The sequence below is a fragment of the Melospiza melodia genome, chromosome 1 (assembly GCF_035770615.1).
Source record: "Melospiza melodia melodia isolate bMelMel2 chromosome 1, bMelMel2.pri, whole genome shotgun sequence".
Taxonomy (NCBI): domain Eukaryota; kingdom Metazoa; phylum Chordata; class Aves; order Passeriformes; family Passerellidae; genus Melospiza; species Melospiza melodia.
In genome coordinates, this window is record NC_086194.1 from 95,022,726 (window position 1) to 95,048,191 (window position 25,466).

Here is a 25,466-nt window from a genome sequence, read left to right on the forward strand (position 1 = left end):
ATAAACTGAAAAATCAAATTATCTGGAAAGCATTATTTGTGCAGAAGTCTTTGGTGTAAATGTGATGAGTATTATCTGAAGTAAGTGGAAACATCTGATTGTGCTTGTTCTAAAATTAATTATTAATAATTAAATAAATTAAATAAAATTAAATAATTAAATAAAATTAATAATTTAATTTTATTGATCTCATGTTCTTAGCAGTCTTTGCAAATACGAGTGTTGTCAAAGGAATCAAGCCTGTTAAACCCCTGCCTCCAATAGCAGTGTGCTAGAGAACTAGAATGTTTGTAAATTCTATTTACACTGTATATGAAGTGCTAATGAAATGGTCTCAAATCACCAGTTTTCAGAATTTGAATTTAGGTTCAGTAAATGTAAGTAATTTCGAAACACTTTTAATCACTAATAAAATAACTCACAGAAATGTAAACACTACTTGTAGGAATATTGTAAATCCCTGAAACTCAGAAGTCAGTTCTTTATTTGTGTACACACCTCTGATCCTCCACCCCCCAAAAAAGAATGGATATAAGTTGAACCTAAAAATTACAAAGAAAGAATACTAAAGATTCATCAGTACTCTCTTACTATTGTAATTACATGAGTAAATTCTTTGCATTATTTCAGAAATAGTAGCAAAAAATGTACTAAAACTTTTCCTTCTAACAATGTTTAATATAATGAAAATACAAATTAAATATTACCAAATAATTAGTTAATTTTAAGAAGTGGCTACAAGACACTTGCAGGCTGTCAGTAACTATTTCTTTGTACACATACTCAGTACATATCAGGACAGTGATAGTCTCCATTTATCAAAGTCATTGAAAATATGGATAATGTAATCCTGAAATGAGGTAAAATTGTGATTTTTTTTTCATTTTCTTTCTATTTAAACCAGGTGCCAGTTCTGTGAAGGAAATTTTAAAGATTGTCAAGTGCATATCATATATGAACCGCTATACAAATGACATTATTCACAAAGTAAAATCACCCATGACTGTACTTATAAAATCAGGCATCTGTGAGTATTATTACAATGTTCTTAACACAGAGACCTTTTACTGTGATCAGGAAGTAAAAAACTATTTTTATTTTCTTTTATTTTGTCATCTGAAAATAAAAAATAGTTACCATTTAGGGTAATTTTTGCCCCTACATTTTTAAGGCCATTAAATAATTAGGCTTTTCATTAAAAAATAATAAGACCTTAAATCAAAACATTCACAAATCTCAATTTACAGAGAATAGAAAAAAGTTATTAACCTCATTTATTACAGATTTAAATAAAGTTTCATAAGTAGTAAGGAAGTTAAGGTTAATCTTATAAGCAGTCATAAGTAAATTCAGATCATTTTTTTGCATCTCTTTTTGCCTCAATGGAGCATAGATTCAGTCTCTTCATGGTTTTTCCATCTTAAAATTTTGTGGTCAACCTCCTACATTTTTAAGATTATCTCAGTTTTGTTACTTCTTTCTGGCAACATTTATGCCACTACTTTAAAATACAAGGCCGTCATGCTTTATCTTAACATTCAGTAAATTCAACAATGAAAATGAAAAATGACTGAATGTACTTAAAAGACATAAATCATTATTGAACCCCTTATGTTCCTATATCACCAGTTATACCTTTGACGTGAAATTAGGCCTTGGATGTGAAGTGCTGTTTGGACACTTTGCTTAACTAATGGCTGTTTAGTTGAAGTCTAAGTGGAAGAATTATATTGGCTTTAATAAGCCAGGAACTAATGACTTGCAGCACTTATATTAAAATACCACTCGTGTCTTTCTAACTATGGATTTCCTTATTCTTTCAGAAATAGTTCCTTCTCTAAAGCATATTGAATAGTCTCACATATCTAACCTGAATAAATGCGTATGATGGACTTTTATGAGGGCTTTTTTATTATTATGAGGTCTCTTTTATTGCTTTCCCTTTCTCTCCTCTTTTAACCACAGTCTATTTGCCAGCTTCAGGTAAAGAATTTTATGCAACACTTAGACATTGCTGAGTTACTGTGAATTCTGATTAACCAAAAGGGTCAACTTTCATTAGATAGTGCATAAAACTCAGTCCATTAAATTGTCCATTTCAAGCTTGCAGTAATGGCTTATGGGTTTGATTATATTAATTAGTGCACCTTCTGCATTGCCAATCTAAATGGTTATTTTAAAGAGCACAGAGGTTCCCTCTTCTGACACAGAACTAGTTTATAGGGAAGAAATGGTTGAGGAGGTGAAGGATTTAAAATGCAATAAGTTAACTGAAATATAGTAGATTAAAAAAATAAATTCATTGCAATAGATAAATTATTTTGTCAAAGAAGTTAGCATATCCTATCAGCTACAGTTTAGAAAAAAAAAAAAAATCCAAGTCGTTACCTTTTACAACTTCACTTCGAACTTAGGGGCATATGATTTTATTGTCTTTGGTCGGAGAAATTCTTTTAATTGTTCAGAACACAAGGTCCAAACCCAAATGTTCATATCTTCAATGACTCCTCTAAATACATAAAGAGTTACTGGTTTTCTAAACCCTACTCTAAAACAGTATCATTTCTACTTCAGCAGCTAATGCAATGCAACATAGCCAGCCATTGTTCTAACTTAATATTCTACATAAAATGACAAATCCCTTTCCCAACTCAGCCAGTCAATGATCAAAACAGATCAAGAGAAGGGTAGAAAAAGCAGACCTTCATAGACAGTCCTCTGCATGGGACCACTGAGTGAGGGTTGAGTCAGCTCCAGTGGGAAACAGGACTCTAATTCATCACCAGCAAGCTAGTTCAGTGATTAACGTGGATTTAAAAAGTGAACTGCATCTCAGAAGCTTTCAATTTCTCAAAAAGAATAAAAATTAGTGGGTTTTTTTGTGATAACAACACTAATCTAGATATGTGCTAGACTTCTGTGAGTCAGAGGCACAAATTTAGCCTCATCTCTCTTCTAGGTAGGTGCAAGAATCCAACATCCCAAAGCTGAAATGAATATTGTCAATAATATAGCTGATACCAATCTACCTCTGTTCCTTCCATGAGTACCATCTCCCATCAGCTAAGCAACATCAGCTTGTCATGTTAAGGATCTGCAACTTTTAGTCATCCAAAGGGCCCCTTCTTCCTTTTCTAACCTTCTCGTGTCTAAGGCATACATATAATGTGACAAAACAAGGAAACTTGAAACTGCATCAAAGGCATACATATAAAGTGACAGAACAAGGGAACCTGAAACTGCATCATCTAAGTTTTAATTTGTGCTCCCTATCTTTCTGAAGTTCTTGGTATGACTTTCTGTCCTTGCTAAGGTGTTCAAGGTCCCTATGTAGATGCTAAGGAGGAGTGCCAGAGAAGATACATGCCCCTGGCATCTTCCCTTTTTGCCCTCAACATCTTTTCTACCTGGGACCAATGCGTCCCCTTCCTCCATCAGAAACACCATTCAGTGAGCATCACTGCTTGGATAAGGCAGCTAGGTCAAGAAACCCAACATAATCCATAGGGACTAAAACTCTTTGAGAGGTTGGTTCAGAGCAGATGTTAGCTCAACAATTCAGGTCTCTCATATCAGAGAGCAAACCTTTCTGAATATATGGTACCGTGGCCTACATCACCATTCTTTTTCTCCATCTTTCCCTTCATTCTTAAGCTGACAAACTAAGTCATGACTGCACATGACAGTAAGCCATGTCTTTGTGTGGGAGTGAGGTGGGGGGTGATAATGCTGAGGTTTTTGAATTACCATTCTCACAGAAGAAAAAAACCAATGTGAAAAGCATGATAACCTTGGAAACAGAACTTTCTTTTTAGAAAGAGTATAAATTTGCCCATTCTTTTGCATTAGTGCATAGTGTAACAGAAAAAATTCATAACCAACATTTTCGTTTTTTCTGTTCTACTGATTTCTGGTAATATCTGCCCCTGGCTAAAAGATGCCAAGTGATCAGCACAGGACCAATACAGACAGCAGCAGTGCAAACTTGCTGTGCAGTGTCTCAAAGCAGCACTTGTAATATTTAAAAGATTCAGAGCTTGAAAACAGAATGATAAAAAAGGGAAGATGCTCACCTGCACAGCTGGGCTGCCCTTACCTGAGCACACTACACTGAACAGTGGGCATAAGTGCTCCAAAATACCTATGGGTGTTTAGTCCCCAGCATGGGAGAGGCTAGATCTCCCTCTTCCTGAATATTCTACCTACTCTATCTCTGATAATAAATTCATGGAGAGTGTATGCAGCATGTGGGGTTTTTAGATTCCTTCAGTATTGGACTCTATGGTCAAAGCAGTCACAAAGATAATGTGAGTTTGAGAGGCAGAAATTCCATGTCTAAAAATGTGCACCATCTTTCAAAACATTGTCCTCATTATCACATTATTGCTATAAACTTGGTCTGACTACAGGAGTTCATCAGAAATAATGTAGCTGTTTACTTGTTTTTTGGTCAGGTTGGAAATAATTGTAGAAATCAAACATTTTTGGTAGACCTCAATAAAATACATTGATTTTGTAAAATTTTAAGAGGAGTTGAAATTAGAGCTTGTCACGCTGACTGTTTCTGTGAGTAATTTCAGTTTTAATACTCTTTTAAAAAATCAATAACTTTGGTTTAGGCAACTAAAAATGTTTTAAAAAACTTGAACAGGGTTTCAAAGTTCTTAGGAACACTTTATATACAGAGAACAAGTATCTGTCATTATATCCGGAGCAAAACAGCCTGAGAGTTGTGGATTGTTGAAAAAGCAACCGCTCTTGATAGAAAAAATTAAAACTGGGAACAAAATTCTCGTTATCACAGTTTTAAAAATACAATCTTTTATTAACAGCTTTTTTTCAATTTTCACAAAATTTTCATAAATTACGAAGCACATTTCTCTTCAACAAGACAGAATTAAAAAAAATAGAAAGAAATGCCTCTTATTTTAAATTTACTTATTAGGAAGGCTTACTGAATTTAACATACTAATGCACCAAGGGCCCAAATTTAATGTATATATTTAATATATATTATCAAGATATATGGGGAAAAAATCCATGAAAGTAACATTAGATCAGAATGATGCAAATCAAAATGGGTTTAACTTTATTGTTACAATTGATTGTACATTTTACAAAATGTCTAAATATAAGGTAATTAATTTCCTTGTTCTTCAAAAAAATATTTCAAGAAAGGTAATTGTTTCTATTTAAGGTTAAATAAAATCAACTGTTAGAATATCTAAGAGAAAGAGGAATCTATTGGCTGATTTTAAGTTAGACATTATCAAATATTATATAAAGCAGGTGTACTTTTCTCTGAACTACAGAAATACAGGTAGGATCTATCTGATTTATTACCAGAAGGCTTACCACAACATTGAATCTGGTGTTCTTTTTTATTAAATTCTGAGAATGAAAATCTCTGCCCCTCTAAAGCAATGAAACTCCAGTAAAATGAAATTATTGTTGCTCATCTATATTTTCACTAGCTAAAACAAAATATTCAGACTCTTTGTGTTACCAGGCTTGCAAGGGTTCCTCAGGGGTGATGAGATAGACGAGAATCTTGACTCCCTGATCAGAAGGCTGGATTCATTATTTTATAATATATAATACATTAAGACTATACTAAAAGGAATAGAGAGAAAAGTCTCAGAAGCTGCTAAGCTAAGAATAGAAAAAGGAATGAATCAACAAAGGAGCTCTCCCTGTTCTGTGCCAGAGAGAGCTCGGCCTTTGATTGGCCCTTAATTGTAAACACCCAACATGGGCCAATCACAGGTGCACCTGTTGCATTCCACAGCAGCACATAACCATTGTTTACATTCTCTTTCTGGGGCCTCAGCTTCCCAGAAGAGGGAAAAATCCTAAAGAAAGGATTTTTCACAAAAGATGTCTGTGACGCTCTTTGTATGTTGGTGTAATGTGGGTACTTGGAAAGATTTACAGCGCTATAGAAAGAAAAGTTAGAAAGAATATTTGTCCTTGTTAATGCAGGAGTTTTTATTATTGTTGCTTGTTGTTGCTGTTGTAGAACACATTTGCATAGTCATTAGTAGAGGTGATACAAGCATTAGAAGAATTAGAACTAAAACCTTCTTTGGTATAGTTTCTCACAGGCAATTTTGTGTTGCTGTAAAGAATCTGTGGAGATCTGTTTGGTTTCAAACACCTTAGTATTCAGTACCAATAGTAATTTAATAGACCAGTAGGTTTTACTCACACTCAGACGTATACTGTCATTCCAAGGTCTGTTTCATAGACCATTCCAAAGATTTCATATGTGAATAGAGCATAAAACACAGGATGCATGTCCTATCCAGATGACATCCCATTTTTTTATTCGTGAAGAAAACCTGTATTCTGACCAATAAAAATGTCCCTTATTTATTACTCCTGTGGTAGGAAAGAAACAAAAGGCTACCTTTATGGCAGTGATGATACAAAACACTACATAAGGTTTATCACACCATGATAGTAAATCAAGTGGGAATAGAAGTTTGGATGTAAATGAAATAGGTTTTCCCTATTCACTCACATGGATACAAATATAAAACATATAAATTTAAAAAATATTTTTTTTGCATTTCACATTTGATTTTACCTGCTCATCACTTGATCACTTATAGTTTCAATAACCTTATGTATTTCCAGTAGAATCAAACTCAGTATTTGATTCCATCAGGCATGGATGTGAAATGAGTAACTGCATTTACTTGAATTTTTCTAGCTCTTATTCCAGAATAAATTTAATATCTTCTGTGTTAAATGGGTATGTATATATATAAATAATTTAGATGGAAAAAAACCCCACGTCTCTGAATCAGGTCAGAATTCATCTAGACAATTCACCAGAAAAAGCAAATTCTCAAAATGCCTTACATACATGAACATCTAAAAAAGCCCTGTTGATTTGCAACAGTCTGCCTTACTCTGACACTGAAAATAAATTACCAAACTGCAAGAGCAAAAAACAGATGTATTTAAAAGACAAATAGCCATTCTCTCTGAAATTCAAAGTAGTGTGAAATGGAGAAGTCACAGCAGATTAAAAAACAAATGAGAACTAGAAATTCAGATTGCCATCAAAGATAAGAAAGTTCTAAGAGAATACTTCTGTGCTCTTTCAAATTCTAGACACTCTTTCCCTCACAGCAGATGAAAGAATGGCAAAGGTTGACTTCTGGAACACTGCAGCAAGGAAAAGAGAAAACAGAGCTGTCATTGTCCCCCAGGAGCAGAGGTTGAAGACAGCTGGCATAGTTAATAATGCTTACAGACCGTGCCATAAATTGGAAGACTTGAATCATGTGCAAATGCCCTAGTTTCCCTCTTTTCCACTATTGAACAATAAAGACCACTTTCAAAGTATTTGTGCATTTAAGTGTAGTCAGTTCACTGTAGCTATAAGACATTCTTTTCCATCTTTTGCTTCAAAACAGGCTGGTTGTACATCCTAGCCTCTGGATCCATGGTATGCTTCCAAAAATATTCCAACTAGTGGATTGGTTACTGCACAGAGATCATATATACATTCATTCAAATTATATTTGAGGGGATACAGAATGACAGCAAGTTAAAAGAAGGTCTTGCTTTTAAACAGAATAGCTTAATCCCTAGCTGACCACTCTTCAGAGTTAACTGACAGGAGCCAGCTCACTAGCATGTTGTGGGGTGACAATACAATGCTGAGTCAAGAAGCCCTGCAACAGTACCAAGAGAAAACCAAAGCAAGAAAAAAACACGTGGATCAAGGTGCCATGGATTTTTTCTAAAGCATTCCTGGAAATCTTTTCAAAGTTTGAAAGCCTATTATAAATTCTGTGCAACATTTTCATCAGAGATCTCCTAAATTGTTCTCTCAGAGATAACTAAGAGAATGACAACAGTGGACTGTCATCACAGTCTTGGAGAATTAATCCCATCACTGCAAATTAGCCTCCTTTAGCTACTTATTCAGAACTGACCTTTAACCAACAGACTGACACTCCTAAGCCTAGCTGTGAATATTTCATTATCTGGTGAATCCCACTAAAACACTTATACTCTCTGAGTACATCAAACTCAACCTTCATTTTAGTATTCCTTCAAACATGGCTCCTGGAACTTTTTGCTTTATAATGAGCACTCCCAAATTTTTTCATAAAAAATATTCCAAACATAATAATTCACTTTTTTTGTTTTTACATGCTATACTTTTCTTTCTGATATCTGTTCCTAGCATCTTTCTAAGAACCCTTCACCTGTCTTGATACTGCAAGGCTAAGTAAGACCATTTGGAATGTCTTCCTCTATTTTTTGTCTGAATGGTTCCTAAACAAAAAAGTTTAATTTAACACCAGGGAAGGTGATCTGGATGCCAGTTTATGTGATTAAAATCTCCAACACATACACACACATTTACACACGAACGAGCAGAGAGGCACAGTGCCAGACACAGGAGCCCTAATAACCCTTTTGAGAAATGAACTCCAGGGTTTCCCACAGCAATCCCAGGAGAGTCTCAGCCTCCACTCATATCAAGATGGGACTAGCCACCACCATGAGCCAACACAGAAGCTCTGGAAGTCACCTTTCAAACTGAGGGGGGTCACTGACCAGAGGTATGGGGCACATTATGAGATCACACAAGACATTCTAGGATGGTTTAGGGGTAGGAAATAAAGGTAGAAATGAGAGGGAACAAGGTGTGTTGGGGAGGAACAAGCATGGTCAAAAACAGAAGAATAAGATTTAAAAAGGAACATGTAAATGGGTGGCTGGCTGTTCACCACACATCTGTTCATACCATGTTGTCGACACAGTCTTCTCTGCTGTCTTACTACCTTCTGTTCTCAACTCAGGTGTGTTTATGGGGGCCTGAATGTCAGCATCTGGAATGAGTGTGGGTGTGAAAGTGTGAGAGGACTGTACCAGCAGCTGAAGGGGCCCTGGGGTCTCAGTGGCTCATTTTTCCAGGTGTGACAACTGGGAAGATTTGGATCCATGAGCAACCAATGGATAGATTTAGTACCTGAGCCCAGCTTCAGGAGGGATCCACGTTATACATGTGCAGGTACATGCAGGAGTGCATGGATCCTTCCCACTACCAAACCTTCCTCATAATCAGGCATTACGTGGAATGGGAAGAGACCATTGGTGCCATCTTTTATGGAAAATCCTTTCCTTAAGATTTTTTCTCCTGAGAAGCTGAGAGGCCTCAGGAACAAAATGTAAACATTGATTATCTGCTGCTGTGGAATGCAACAGGTGGGTCTGTGATTGGTCCATGTTGGTTGTTTCTAATTAAAGGCCAATCACAGTCAGCTGGCTCAGACAGAGAGTCTGAGACAGCTGCCTTTGTTAGCATTCTTTTCCTGTTCTATTCTTAGCTTGCCTTCTGATTAAATCCTTTATTCTATTATTTTATTACATTTTTAATGTAATATACATCAAAAAGTAATAAATCAAGCTTTCTAAAACATGGAGTCAAATCCTCAACTCTTCCCTCAACCTGAGACCCCTGTGAACACTGTCACAGGCTAGTGTGAGTACTGAGTGTATCTGGGACACATATGCATATGTGTGATATGCCTGCCAGATGTGCATGTGTGTGTACATGTGGTACATGCTTGTGTTTGAATATATGCCTATTGTGAATCCTTGATTTGCAGGAACGATGTTACAGCAACCTCAGCTCTTTCAGATTATGAGATTCAGTAATCCCCTCCCCACCTTGAAGAACATAGTATGTGCTAGCAGATATGAAAAGCACAGTGAAATCATTGCAGTAGGTGCACATATGAATTTAGATAGACATCCAAAGACACTAACTGAGAAACAAAATACATTCTAAAATGGAATATTTAATTGTTTTGTATCATGCATACCATACTTTTAGGTCTTACTCTTTCAGAGTTTGATTTCCTCATGCCAGCAATGCAAATATGTAAACCAAACGGCCCAAGAGTTAAGTGAAAACAGAAAGTCATCCTGAAAAATTATAGAAGGAAATTCATAATTCTTTTGGTGCAAAATGATGATTTTGAATGAAGGAGACCTTGTGGCTAGCTTTCATTCTAATCAAATATGTCAGCCTTCAAGTTTAGTAAACTGACATCCCAAGTAAAGAAAATGCCACTTGTGAAATCTGTAGATAGCAGGCTCTATGTAGTGCGGTATTCTGTGATATTCTCTAAGGACCAGAAATGTCACTAAAGTGCCCTGCTTCTGACCAGCAAGCAAAAATGTTGAAGAATAACTTCAGTCAGTGAGGGACTGGCTGAAGACCGGCTCTTGCACAGAGGACAAGAGAGGTAGGAGGTGCCCAGGGCTGCCACCAGCTGGCAGTGAGTCAAACACTGCTGCAAGACAACCACTCCAGCCATTTAACAGGTTCTGCACAATAAAAGAAGAAATAGTGCATTACATTCATGTCAATTGGTAAAACAGATATTACTACAGCCTACATTTCTCCTTTCCTCTCTTCTTTCCATTCCTCTCTCCACAACAGGGACTTGATTCACTGTGAGGAGACCATAAATGTCTAGTTTGGTCAATCAGTTTAGTCTAGTTTCCCTGAGTTTGGGATAGAACTCAGGCTAGTGTTTAATTATGACTCTTTGAAACTGAAGCTGGCTCCCATTGCTAATCAGAGCATGGTAAATGTACTATGCATACACATTAATATATCTGCATATGTGCACATATATATCTAATTCAAGACAGAAAAACTACCTGTAGGAAGAAAGACACATTACACAGATACCCTGTATATACGGATATGTAGGTATATAAAAAAATAAATGGCTTCTCTTTAAGCTTTTACTTTGGAAATAACACATTCATTCAAAAAGACAGTTACTTATCAAAGATTTAACACAATACTTCAAGTTCTGTTGTCAGAACATACAATATTTGCTTGAGTCTTATATATCCCTGAACACCTAAATGAGTTAATATTTCCTTTTTCTCAGTATGATAATCCTTCTTTTAAAAGAGAAGAAAGATTGTAAAGCAACTGATCTTATCAAGCAATAAGTGAATATAACAGGAATCTATTACTGACTGGATTTTAAAAATGCCTTTCTCAGACAGTAATGCATAATATGTTATGCATATTATGAAGTGAACAAATAGTAATTAAAATATGGAATGTAGAAACATTTTAGTTTGCCAGAAAAACTGTAAGTGACAAAATTCCTTGTGGACGAAAGATTTATTTCAGGGGGAAAAAAGCCATATGCATTCTTATTTAGCTTTTCAAAGAATTCACCAAAGCCTGACCCAGCTGGGACCCAGTAGTCTGCCTCTAGCTGCGGTAAAACTCAGCAAAGTATTGAAGAAGAAATATGAGAATGTTCATATTCTTAAGAACATTGTTTCATGATATTACAACCGAGGTTCCTTTGTACAGGATCATACTACAGGGACACCAGTTTTAATATTCAACTTCCAACAGCTGGCATCTGCTGCTTTAGAGAAAGAGGAACAAATATAATTCTCCTAATTATCTGTATCATTATTCTTCTTACTTCATAAACTATGTCTGCCTCCTGGGTCTGTTTTATACTGATCTCAGTTTCTACTAGTTGTCTGCAAATCATTACCAAACCCTTGTCCTATTCTTCAACTCTTGTTCCTTCTTTTATTTGAGAACCAAACATAACAGGTGAGCATATTTAATGCTGCAGCCATGCCAGGTTTATATGTATTCATCACAAACACATTCTTCTGGATGTCTGCCAATAATGTTTAGATATTCCTTTAAAACTTTGCCTCTCACATCTTTCAGAAGTCTCGTGCTTTTCCTACTTATTGCTTCATTTGCTTACAAGCTCAGACTCTAAGGATCAGCTCTCTGTTGCATTGTAAAATTGTACTAACAGAACATAATACCCTTGTTAAAAAAAAAAAAAAAAAAAGCACCTTAGGTTTTAAATTTCCCTTAATGTAAGTGCTTGTAAGCATCAATTCTCACTTCTGTGTTGTCACCGCCACAGATGCAGCATTACTTGCCTAATCACTCACTAAGACTCCACATCTTCTGGATAGCATTCTGTGCTCTCAGAGGAGTCAAGCAAGGTCTAGTACACTTAGGAGTGTCATGAAATCATTCACGTGCACTTGCAACAATGTGGCTATGTCCTAAGACTGTACTTAGAGTTGATCAAGAGAAACTTCCAAAAAACAGGTATCATATGGAAGATTTTGAAACAAGGACTGTCTCTGAGTTTGTACAGTGTCTGGCATAGTATAATTTTGCTCTTGCCAGTCCTTCTGTAGTCAGTATGACTAATAGCAATTAAAATATATTTTAAAAAGTATCAATCACGACATTTAAAATAGTTCTACTAGATTCTGTTGATTAAGCTGTAACCAAGCACTACATTATTCTTTTTAGCTACAGCTTTATTCATTGTCACACACTCTGAAAAGTGATATAGGTTAGTAGTAACTTCTGAATGAAAAACACAGCATAAGATAAATCTGATGCAAATCTAAAGTCTATTTTTTAATCAATATCACAACATCTCAGATGCATCATAGGAACTGACAGGGAGAAAGCCATTAATACTACTACTGATTTTCCAACAATACTATTGAGACTATAAAGTGGAAAAAAAAGAATTTTACGAAACCTATGGAAAGACATCAGCAAAGAAGAAAAGATTTGGCAAATAAGAAGAGCAAAAATACTGATTAAAATTTTAAAATTTGGAAGCTAAACATTGAATGCTAATAAGAGTGCATGCTAGTCCTGTTTTGAATTGGTAGAGGTTCAAACTGTTTTGTAGATTAGCCATTTTTGTCTGAAATTGGTATAAAATTATAAACCTCTGTGTTTAATACAGTATGAGAAGAATCCCTCAGCTTGAATATGAAACTATAATAAGTTGTAGTGGTTTTGAATTACACTGTATATATAACAATTGATGAAAAAAAAGAGTACTTACAATGGTTGCACATGTGGTGACTCTAATAATTACAGTGAATTCTTCCAATGGTTTTGTTAATGGTAGCAATAGAAGCACTAGTTTAGACTTCATATAGATTTGCACTGACTCCTGCATAAAGTTAAAAGGAATCCTTCATATATTATCAGACTCTATCAGAGGGCAAATTTAGTAAAAGATTCAAAATTCTTCACTGGAATGAAAAATCTTAGCCATTTGACAAGTTACCGTGGCAAAAAAACCAAAAATGAAAATATAAACAAAACCCAGCCTAACACCGAAAACAGCAAAAACAAACTGAAAGAAGTATGCTTCATTCTTTTCAATAAGATTGAGCAGAACAGTCAGTAGAAGGTCCTCATCCCTGTCCTGCTTACTGATCAACACAGACATTCCAGGCAGAGAACTCTGGGTTATCTTACCGCCTTTTTTTTCCCAACAGGACAGAGTAAACATGATGTGCATCCACATGGGAATCTGCAGTAATCGCACAGCCTCCTGCCAGCTGTATCTGACTTGTGTACTCTACAAATTATACAAGGTTCAGAAATATTCAAGTTCATTTTAATATTTTTAATATTCACCAAGAGTTGAATTCAATTCGGCATCCAATTTACTTAATTAGACTAATTTTTAAAGTTTTCAGACTCTTTCTTCTCCTTCAGTCAGGTAGTTGTGCCCTTGAGATATCAGCACTGCTGGTACTTATAACAGACCAGACAAGAAACTTTTAGCACCTATTCTAGTTGGTTTATGTAAACAGACTTATCTACCTCAAACAGAACTGTGTCCGAATTCACGTCTTTTATATTTCAGTATCTATGAAAAAAAGGCTTTGTGGGATAACATTAAAACCAAGATTTTAAATAGATTCAAGTTTTTAAGAGTCGAGAAAGTGTATATTTAGCTCTTATTAGTTTAATAGGGACCTGAGTTGTGAAATCTTCTGGAAAACTTATTGAACAAATAAATATTTTAGTGAAAATTCCGTAGCAGTTTCCCTACAAATTTCTTTAGGAAATATTTTATCTGAACATCTATGCATGGTTTCCAACAGATATAAAACAATAACAGATATAAAAATCCAACAGATGTAAAACAATAAGTACTCAGAGGATCGTTTTCTGATGTTTCCTCAATATCTGGTACTGATGGCATTTCTGTTGCCTGCAGTCACAATAAAAGTTTGTTCCTTAAGTTAACTGTGGAACTGTTAATATCATCTGAGGAGGTTAAAATCACAAAATGATAGATTCATTATTCTTCATTTCAATCTCTTTTACTGGTATGTGGTACTTTCAACACGGCTTAAAAAGTTCCTGCAATCATTCTAGGACCCAGCTTTCTTTTTCTCTTTGTAACAGAGGTACAACATGTAAGAGCTTTGACAAAGACTTATCCTGCAATTAACATCACTGAAAGTGGGTCCTCTTGTTGGTCATACCATTCCAAACCTCACATTTTTTAAATTATTTAGACATTCTTATAAATAATGTACTAAGACTACAAATTTCACCATATAACTGTGATGGAAACATTGGGTGAAACATGCAAAATTAATTTCCAAAGTATAGCAAAGGATTTGCTCGTGAATGCATTTGCTCCTCAGAGGATGAAAAGGAAGGAGAGAAAAACCTGGTTCATTAAGTTGTCTTGCAACCAAAAGCAGAAACATCTGCTAAAATCATGAGCAAGCTGATGGTTAGATGAAGCAAGGAAGATGGAAGAATTAGATGTGCATTTCATTTAAGTTTCATAGACACCCTTAGGAAGAATATTGTTTAAGGTATTATCCTTAAGGCATGGTTTTTATCTGAAATATGGGTGGAGAAGTATTGTATAGGATCAATCAAAACATGTACTGTTAAATGACTATTTCTTCACCTATTTTTCTGTTTGACTGTTGTCATATTTTTACCTATTTTTTATGTAACTGCCTTTTTTTCTGGTCCACATTTTAGCTTGCTCTTGATGATTGAAACTTCAGCTCACACATTCATTCTTCCACCCACCTGGGGGTGGAAGGATAGATTATCACAATTGTGACTGAAATGTTACACAGTGCTTTATATGGAATTGAAGCAACCAAATACAGGACTCTGCATAAGCCCATTTGATCCTACAACCAGAACTTGGTGGGTTTTACTCTTCCACATTTGTTGTTCCTGGATTATACCAACACAGCAGTGTGATTTCTTAATGACTGCAGTCAGTTCAAATGAATCTAATTTCCCATAGATACTCAATGACTTGAGGAATTATCAACTGAAACGGAACCTTACATGAGCAAACTGGACTGGAAATAACTTGGAGAAAGAAAACTGCAAAATATTTAAAAGGCTTATTTTCTTTCTATTTTTTTTTCTCTTTTTTAAAGTATTTGCTACTTTTAAATATTTTTAAGTACAGTATCATAAAAGCCCCTTACTCACCATATCATTGAACTAGATATAACTTTACATTTACCTTAAGGTAAAGCAACCTTAAGGTTTGCTTACATGAAAGACTGATTAGCTTTTGAGGAATCTGTAAATAGTTAAGTCAGAACTGCAATAAGATGACTTTGTACATATTTTTTTCTATTACAGCCATGCAGAGCAGGTTCCTGCTTAGGCTCTTAGGCTTAGTCTCAGTTAGTTCAGGGTCTCACTAAATTAGAGCAAATTTATTCTTGCTCATGTTGTTTCACTTTTTTACCATCTTTGCAACTCGATGACCAAAGCCTGATTTCAAACAACTAACAACTCTACCCTTCAACTCTTTGTTTCACACTGTCCAAACTATATGCTATTTTCCTCCTGTGTGATTGCTGGATACAAAAGAAGACATCAAAATGCTACAGAAATAATTGCCTCCAACTAATTATTTTTTAGAGAAATGTAAAGAAAGTGCAACCAAAAACATCAACTGTGCAGTTCATCAGTTCATCTCATAATTGCATTAATATTGGTGAATACTCCCCCACCCCTGCTTAACTCTAATAATATATAAGATTTTCCTGTGACCATGTTTTAAATTTCACTATAGCACTATATTAATTCCAGTAAAATTTTGTAAAACTAGGTGATTCATTGTATCCCATGAGACAGTTTAAGGATTATTCCAATTTACACTGACATAAGTGATTACCCACAAGGAAATCCAGTTGTGGCTCAACCAAAAAAAGCAAACATTAGGATGATACATGTTTCTTCAGTCAAATCTCTTTACCCCTGCTGAACTAGGATTGAGAAATTTAGAGGAATTAAAATCTTCGTATCAATATTACTTGAAATTTTGCTTCCTTTTCTTCATCACATTTTTTCCTGAGGCAATTAAAACAATATGGTAGTCAGACTGTGATAGAAATGTGCTTCCAGCCCTTTGCATTATTTCAGAGGTGTTAAACAAGAAAGGATAGGGCTTTGAAAGAATCATTTACCTGGGTAGCACTTTAAGAAGAATAAAAAGCTGAAAAAGTAAGATATTTTTTTTTTTTTGTCATTAGTATATCAAAAGCATCTCAAACTTAAAATAAGCCACCAAGGAAAATAATTTAACATAATAATGAAAAAGTTTTTAAAAAGCTGCATGTAAACATAAGATAAAATAGCAAATTTATTCTGAGGGACGGGGTCAAAAATTATCAGAAATTTTCTCTTACAGATGCAAACTTTGAAAGATCACTTTTAATAATTCTCCTCTGTCAAGAATATAAAACTTATATATATACATATAAATATATATACACACATATGTATATGTATGTATAGATAAGTTTGGATAAGTGTGTGTGTATGTATATATGTATATATATTATATATAAAAGTTTTTACTCTAGGGATCTGGACAAAGAAAACAGGTAACTTTACAAAAAATAAAAAGGTGTTCTCAAATTAGGAGAGAGTACTGCTGCACACTACCAAGTGCTGAAGCACTGACAGACACAAGAGGAGCGAGTCTTCACAGCTTCCCCCAAGGACAGGAGCTTCAATGTGTCTTCTTGCATTATTTCACCAGGGCTAGGGAGAAGGATGGAGCAGCTACCACAGGATGAAACCCTGCAGTAATACGTGAAGTGCTGAGCACCAGCAGCCAAAATAATAAGATACCGAGACAACCAAGAAATAAGCCAGGTACCAGCCCGTATGGTGGCACTACATCAAAGCTTCACTGATGATTCTGTTCTCAGCCAGAACTTTTTCCTTCTCATGGTTCAGTGGCATGAACAAGCCCAAGTTACTTGACAACCATACAGCAACTCTCCTTCCTTTTGGATTTGTTACAACAGGCAGCATGTGGTGGGAGGGAGAGGAGCCACGACTCTGTAGCATTTATTTGTGTTTCTGATTTGCCCTCCAACTTGTGTGGGTGAGAAAAAATTTGCCTGAGAGTCATAGCTCATCCATTGTTTATGAACTGTGACAGCAAGAGCCCATGCAAATAGTTAAGTGTACTCCACTTAGCTCCATTTGCACGAGTAAGAACGAAAAACATTTTTCTTGGGGAGGAAAAAAAATACCCGACTAAAAAAGAAAACTAGAAACAAGAATAAAAAGAGGCTGAGCCATCAAATAAAAGGGAGATGAAAAATGTTGTGAAAATGATGTCCTCTGAAGGATGTAGGTGCTTAATATCAGTATATTTTCTTCATAATAAGAGAACAATGACAGAAGTTATGCAACTACCTAGTAATAAGAATAGGAAGAGTTGTTTGCTTGAGTTATCAGCAGCAATGAACTGTGCTGATTAATTCTTCAAATTAGAAGGCAGAAATAATAATTTCAGAACACGTTATTGGTCATATTCAATGCTGCTCTGGAAATGAAAATAGTATATTTCAGTGAAAAAAGTGAGTATAAACAGAAAACCCAGGTAAAAAAATCCTACTTACTGTCAAGGCTGTGTGTGGTTTCCTGGGAGGTTTCTGATATATCTTTCTTCCAAATGTCATATCTGAAGTCTGATCTTTCCTTGACTTTTTTCTTGCTTGTTCTGATGCTCTCTATGCTGTCCTGACCCACAGAGATTGTCACTTGTGTTACTTTCTGAGAAGCCCCTTGGTGAGGTGAAAGTTTTTGGAAGAGCCTCCAGGAACTCTTTTTCTTTTTTCCTGTGAACTTTGTTTTACAATAAGTTTGACTGTGGAGAAAAGAGTTCATCCTTCTGTACATCCTGTGCAGAGCACTAACCTTGAGAGAACAAGGATGTTTTTCAAACATAGAATTTTTTCTGTGTGTTCAAATTTTTTTTTTGTGTACTACATATAAGTAGCCTTCCTTCACAACAGGCATACATGGAGCTTAGTTTTGGAAGTACTTTAGTTATTATTTTATTCCTTATACATATTAATTTATTGTAGTAAATGTAATATAAATTATTCAATTTCCTTAATTTTATTTAACAGAAACTTAGAATCATAGAATGATTTGGGTTGGAAGGGAATCTTCTAGGCCAAACATCCTGATAAAGGTGGGGACATCTTCCATTAGATCAAGTTACTAAAAACCCTGTCCAACCTGGCCTTGAACATTTCCTCTGATCCAGAGCTTCTCTGGGCAACCTGTTCTAGTATCCCACCACACTTATAACATTTTTTTTTACTTATGTCAAATCTAAACCCACATTCTTTCAGTTTAAAAAAGCTGCCCCTTTGCCCTGTCACTACAGGCCTTGGTAGTCATTCCTGCCTTTTTGATAGACCCCCATTATGTGTTGAAAAAGCACAATAATGTATTCCCGAAGCCTTCTCCTCTCCATACTGAACTCCAATAATGTATTCCCGAAGCCTTCTCCTCTCCAGACTGAACTCCAACACTCTAAACCTGTTTACATAAAAGGTGTGTGGCAGTCCTCTGATTATTTTCAAGACAAAAGCACATTGCCAGTTCATATCCAACTTTTTTACAGCAGATCCCCAAGTCCTTCTCCTTAGGGAAGCTCTCAGTCCATTTGTCCCATTGCCAGTACATATACTGAGGATTGCTTCACCTGAGGATCAAGTACTTGCACTTGGTCTTCATTTGAGCCAGACCTCATGGTGCTGAAATGAACTGACTCTTCAAGCCAGTCAAGGTCCCTTGGGATGGCATCTCATCCCTCAGTTTGGTGTCATGCACAATCCTACTGAGGGTGCACTCAATCTCACTATGTATGTGACAAATGAATACACCAAAGGGCCCCAGTATGGACACGTGGAGGATACCATATGTTACCAGTTTTCATTTGAACATTTCCTCAATTTTGCAGTATTATGAGAAATAGAGGTCCTGTCTCTATTGACACAGTTTTTGCATACAGCCCTTCTGATTATTCAACATAATGTTGATCTTTCTATGTTATTGTATTGTACCAATATGAGTTTTCCAGTCTGGGAATCATCATTCAGTGTTAAGATCTAGTCGCCTAAGATACAGAAAACAAACATTTTCCATATTAAAAATACAAGGTAAGGGAGTGCATGAAGTCCAGATTTGTAAAAGGTTTGATAAAAGCCTCTGGGTCACTACAACATCAATACTGATCAAAATATTTTTCAGTTGGAATATAATTTGCTTCCTTAGACTGATGAGAAGTTAACAGGAAGCATTAGTTTATTCTGTAATGCAAAATTAAGAAAGGAGAACAGGGAAGGCAATGTACATATATAAAAAAGTAAAAAAAAAAACTTGCCAGTGCTTTTATCTTGGATAAATATGATGAGTTTAAGTTAAGGACCACTGTATTGTAAGGTCAGATGTCCTCACACTTCACACCAGGCTTAACATTTGGGGTGATGGACATATTTGTCCCTAATTTTTAATCAAAAGTTCTGTGTGGGGTTGTCATTTAACATCAATTTTTTCATACGTCTGTACTTAAAGCTGATCAGGATTCATCTTGATTTTGGAATAAGTTTGGCAATAGTGCAATATTAATTATAAGTCTCAGCAATGTTGGTTTACCTGAAACTTGTTGTCTAAAACTTTTCTTCACTGAACATAAAAGTAAGTGCCTGTGCACTAGTTTGAGAAAATAATAAATCCATTTTTCAAAAGAGGATGTTTGTTAAACATGAAAATTCATCACTGGTCAAAATGGCTGAATCAGAGTGGTTTAAATACCCAAGAATTTTAAACTCTACCCTAAAGCTTTCCTGAACACTGTGAAGAAAAAAACTTATTTTAACTCATGAATGCTTGATCAGAGAACTCAATATGAGTATCTGACAGATTGGCAAGCTGAAGCTCAAAAAGAGAAAGCCTTTTTTAATGTAATGGGAATTCAGTTTCCTGTCAAGTCCAAGAAATAACTCGCAGTGCATAAAGCTAAATCTGTATATTTCCCTGCAGAATTTGGACCTAACGTTATGAGAGAAGGATGAAATAGTACAATATTAAAGAGCTCTGCTTGCTCCTCTGACATGCTGTAAAGTTTCTGTTTTGCTCAAAAAACAGGAAAATGCCTGGAGAATGTGATTCTGTGTTTTATTAATGTACAACCTGAGCTCACAGAAATTCAGGAGAATGCAGAAAATAGCATAATTCCCAACATTTTGACAGGACTTGTTTAGTTCATTTCTTTATATTTTGAAAAGGAAAATTATACTTTCATTTGTAACTGCCTTTGACACAGTTTCCATGGCTGAAATATACAGGCAATACTTCTGTATATATTTAGCAATCCTGTAACAGAACTATTTTTTTTATGGTTTAATTTCCAGGATTGTCCTGGAAACTATCTAGATGAGGTTATCACAAATCTGAGTATAGAAGAAAAAGCATTTTTTTAAACACCTGTAATTCATTGTTATAATTTAAGTGCCTTATTTTTAGCACCTGAAATATATTTCCACTACACAGTAATGTAAACAATGTAAGAAGAAAAAATCATGGTGTCAGGCAAGCTCAGGTGAGCAACTGAGCTCAGCAGAGAGAGACACAACCTGGTACAACCAAACTAGGTTTTGGGGGTATGTTTGTCATTGCTTTTTGTTATTTCAGGCTGGAGCTGGGCAATGCTAGTCCCCATCTTGCTTTGTTGCCAGTGGGCATGTGGGCAGTAGGCAGGAGCAGTCACCTTTGTCTGGGAAAGCCATTGGGGTACGTTTTGGGGGGTGTTCACCAACTTGGTTATTTTGTTCCCAAGGGTGAACACCTTTTTGTGGGTAAAACACCTTCTATTTTTGCATACTTTTGCTATTAATACTGCTGTTGTTTTTGTCAGTGTCTTATTCCATTGCTTTGTGCTTTCAGTAAAATCAAGGTACCTCAAGCCATAATCCTGACTTTTGTCCTTCCCTTAACACAAGAGGCAAGTGGCTTATTTGGAGTTTAACTTCCAGATGGTATTAAAACCAGCACAGTAATTTTCAGGGCACTTAATTAATGTTACTATACTAAAGGAAACAATAATTCACATTTATATTTAACTAATCACATTATCCTTGAAAAGTACTTGAAAATTCCAGGAGCTAATCAGGGAAAAACGTCAATTCTTTGCTTTCTGAGATCCAGTTCATGCTCTTGAGTCTCATATTTAGATTTCTTTATAATGGAACAGCTGGTTAGTCAGTAGAACAACATAGTCAGTAGAAACATTTCAAAGGATACTGATTTTGAGGGATAGAGAGCTGGGATTTCTGATCCATGGGAAACTTCAACTCATCCATGTATTTCATCTGGCATTCTTTTTCTATTAATCTGATGATTAACAGATAAAGAGCTAGATATATAGTAGACAAAGCTATATAAATATTACATACCTTTAAAATTTGCTTTACCTTGATCAACTGTATTGTGCATCTGTGTGACTAGTTGGTATTTTTGCAATGAAAAGGACTAAAAAATCAAAAGAACAGGGAAAAAAGTCTTAGAAAATAAAAATAGTGGTATATTGAGTCAGAAAGGAAGCAATTAATAATAAGTAAAACTGAATAAAAAGGTTTAAGTGCCTCATAGAAGCCAGCTTGTCCTACAGCTACGACAATCAGTTAAATTTTGTTATATTTGACTGAGACGACAAATGTTGATAAAATACTAAGAAGACATGCAGTACACTCAGATCAGCACCTGTGGAATATTAAGGAAATAACTGGTTTAGAATAGTATATTTGTCAGTCTCTGGGATATCTCCCTAAATAGTGTAGATGGGGAAAAATATGATTCCTGTTGAAAGTAAAAAATCATGAAACAAAAGCTTTTGAAAACTGTCTGAAATAATACTAGTCCCGTGGTCAGTGCGAAGAAGCTAAGGTTCATCTAGCAAGCTAATCTGGTTGGTTTTGTTTGTTTATCTCACATTTTTTTAATAAGTAGTAGGCAGATATATTGTTGTAATAGTCACATAAGAAATTAAATAACATGATATGCTTTGCATATGAAATAACTTTCTTCCTGTGAAAGTCAAGAAAATTGTGTGGGATAGAAAAACTGGTTTATATTCACTGCCATAAAAATGATACATAAAATGCTAAGTTGTTTCTACATAACAATATGTCAACCATTAGTTGGAAATGTATTCCAACAAATGCATTGGAAACTTCTTAAATAATAGCTTTATAAGACTTACAAGCCTCTCTCTGCAGGATGTCAGGTACCCTCCTGTTAGTAGAGAAAACAAAATAGTTTGAACCATCCATCTTCATTTGAAAGGCAGCAAAACTAGATCTTCCTTGTAAGGCAGTAGTTGCTGGATTTGTCAAATGTGTAAATATAAATGAGAAATTGTTAACTAAGCCTATAATATTTCCTTTTTATTCTGTAGCATACACCTGAAATCTGTCAGTTCTAATATCCCTGTCAGTAATTATGAAGCCCCTCAAGGCTATTTTTTAGGTACTACATGATAGGTTTTACAAAATAGCAGCTTCTTGGGATATTCATATTTTGGTTCAGGAAAATAATAATTAGTTTTTCACAGTCTCATAACAGATCCTGTACAGGAGTCCCTCATTTATGCAAGGAGAAAAATAATGAAAACAAAAAAGTAAATAACTTCCTCTTTCCACTGCTGCATTTGAACAAAATAGCTAGGTTGAATTTTGAAGTCTATTCAGAATCTGCTTAATGCTTAGAATGTCATTAAAATTTAATTGAACACTTCCTCACACATTTAAATTTCATCTAGGAAATTTATAGTGCATTAGTTTGTTTTATGCATGGCCTATATTGCACGTAAGGGGCTATACTGTCCAGCTTTAATGTTAATACAAAAAGGAAAAGCAGTCTTTTTTCTTACACATCCTGGGCAAAGGCTAAGGAAAATCTCTGTTGGCACTGCAATCAAGAGTAGCAAAACCAAGGGTGGAGGCTCATCACAGATTTGAATTATCTCTATCCTTGAGTTTCTGTTTTCTGGGCAAATTCTATTATCAAAATCTTCGTTTTTCCACTCTGCCTTCTGTTAACCATTTTGAAGCTATATGGGGAACATCAGTAAGGGCGACAAAGAAAGACTGAATGGGACTTGACAAAGATTAATTATAGAGGATTATTTAGATCAGCCACTGTGTCTCTGCAAAGAACCAAAAATCACAGTCTATTGATTAATTAATTCCTTTTCACAATGTCCCATCCCTCCCTAGACAGAAGCCTAATATTGAACAGCAATATGCATACAAATAGGGGCACCTATGTGTCACTGTTTGCTTTCTGTGTGGTAGTGACATGGATTTAGGGCTTTGCTTATTACAGGAGTTCTTGAGTTTCTGGACCAAACCCACAAATTCATTAAAATGCTGTTTTCTGGAACCATATCTGACACAATGGTAGTGATAAATAAAGTATATTTTCAGCCTTGGAGTCTTACAATGAATTGTGCACGGTATTTTTGCAGCCATCCCCTACATATCTTTCTTCCACCATTTTCTTCCAGAAAATTAAAATAAATTACAAATTTCATTTATTTTATGGACAATAGATCTTCAAACTCAAACAGTTTGCTTCTCTGTCCCTAGAAATGCTGCCAAAACCAAAGACTATGATCAGCCATTCCCCCTAATTTAAACTGACTTTTGCTGTGGCCAAGTGCTCATTGCACTGAAGTGAGATAAAACATGCTCTCTGATGTTGGTAGGAGGCAGTGGAGTGAAGGAAATCTTACCCCTTTTGACTACTAAAACCAATTCTCCAAAATCTACCCATGTATCATTAGAATAAATGAAAGAAAATTTTAATTTAATGCTCTAACTTAGAAAGTTTAAAAAAAATAGGCAGTGTATGGTTTGAGTTTTCAAAGACAGATGTTTTACTGACTTCAAGGATTCTGAGATAGTATCAAGAATAAAGTGAGAAGTAAAAAATATTAACAAGAAAAAAAAGCTTGGGTTTAGTTTTCAACAGCAAAAATTGCATGGTTGATCTTAGATCACAGTCTTATGTACTTCAGGTAAGAGTACTCTTGTAAGAGTATCCTTAACTCATAGAAATATTAAGGAGAAACCCATTAATAATTCTACTCTAATGGACATACCATTGAGGTTGCTGAAGATAAGTCTGTATGGAAATGGAAATTGGGATGGCAATCAAGACGGGATATTACGGCTATTGTGTGATATCTACCCCTATGGATACATTTATGCTGCAGTAAATGAGGATTTTTGTAAAAAAAAAAAAAGAATTTAAGTGGTTTTACTGTGAAATAGATTTGTTTATTTGTGACCTTATAGGTATTTTTCTAAACATGTTGTAGAAACCCCAAACAAAATGGCCTATGATTTGTTTAGTAGGAGAAATATTGTCTGTGCTTGTGATGAAATACAAATCTCTTACAGTGATGAAAAGGCAAGATATTGTAAAAGTTGTGTTCAGGACAAATTGTATCTCTCTTAAAAGATAATCTTGAAATTATCAGAGAGAAAGTTCAGTCCCTAAAGTATTCCAAAGCTAGGAAAGAAGGATAAATTATGGGCTGCAGATGATAGAATTAAATGATCCCTTGAAAAATTACATATTTTGTCGACAAAGCAGAAAAAAAAAGCCATTTAATTAAACTAATCCTAATCACATTACATGACAATGAAAATCAAATTTTTATTTTCTAGAATATGTACTGTGCATATCAGAAGCAGTTTGCTGCTGCTGTTTGCAGTTTTACAAATCTAGAATAACATGTTACATTAATTGTTATTAAAGGAACAGGGATCATCAGAAAAGACTTTCAATTTCATTTATGATTGTCTGTCAAATTGCATTGCTGTGTTGCAAAGTCAGCTTTCTGTGTGCACACTCAAAGTGTGACTGTACAAGCTAGTTCACTGGGCAGGATATGAGAGGGAAAGAAAAAGAGTAAAAGAGAGAAGGAGGTAAATATTATAGAAACATAGAGGTATAAGGGAGAGAGACAATGAATTCCATTAACCAAACTTAAAAAAAATGCCTAGCAGCAATTTAATAAAACCAAATATTATTAATAGCTTCACACCTGAAATGGAAATACATATTGCTATGAAATCTCATATGAAATTTCACCGGAGATATTGCTAAAACTTTGCCAGTAAAAAATAAACTCCTGCTGATGAATCAACATCTGCTTAAAAACAAGAATACAGTTTAATAGATATGCATTTATTATCTTCATATATGCTTA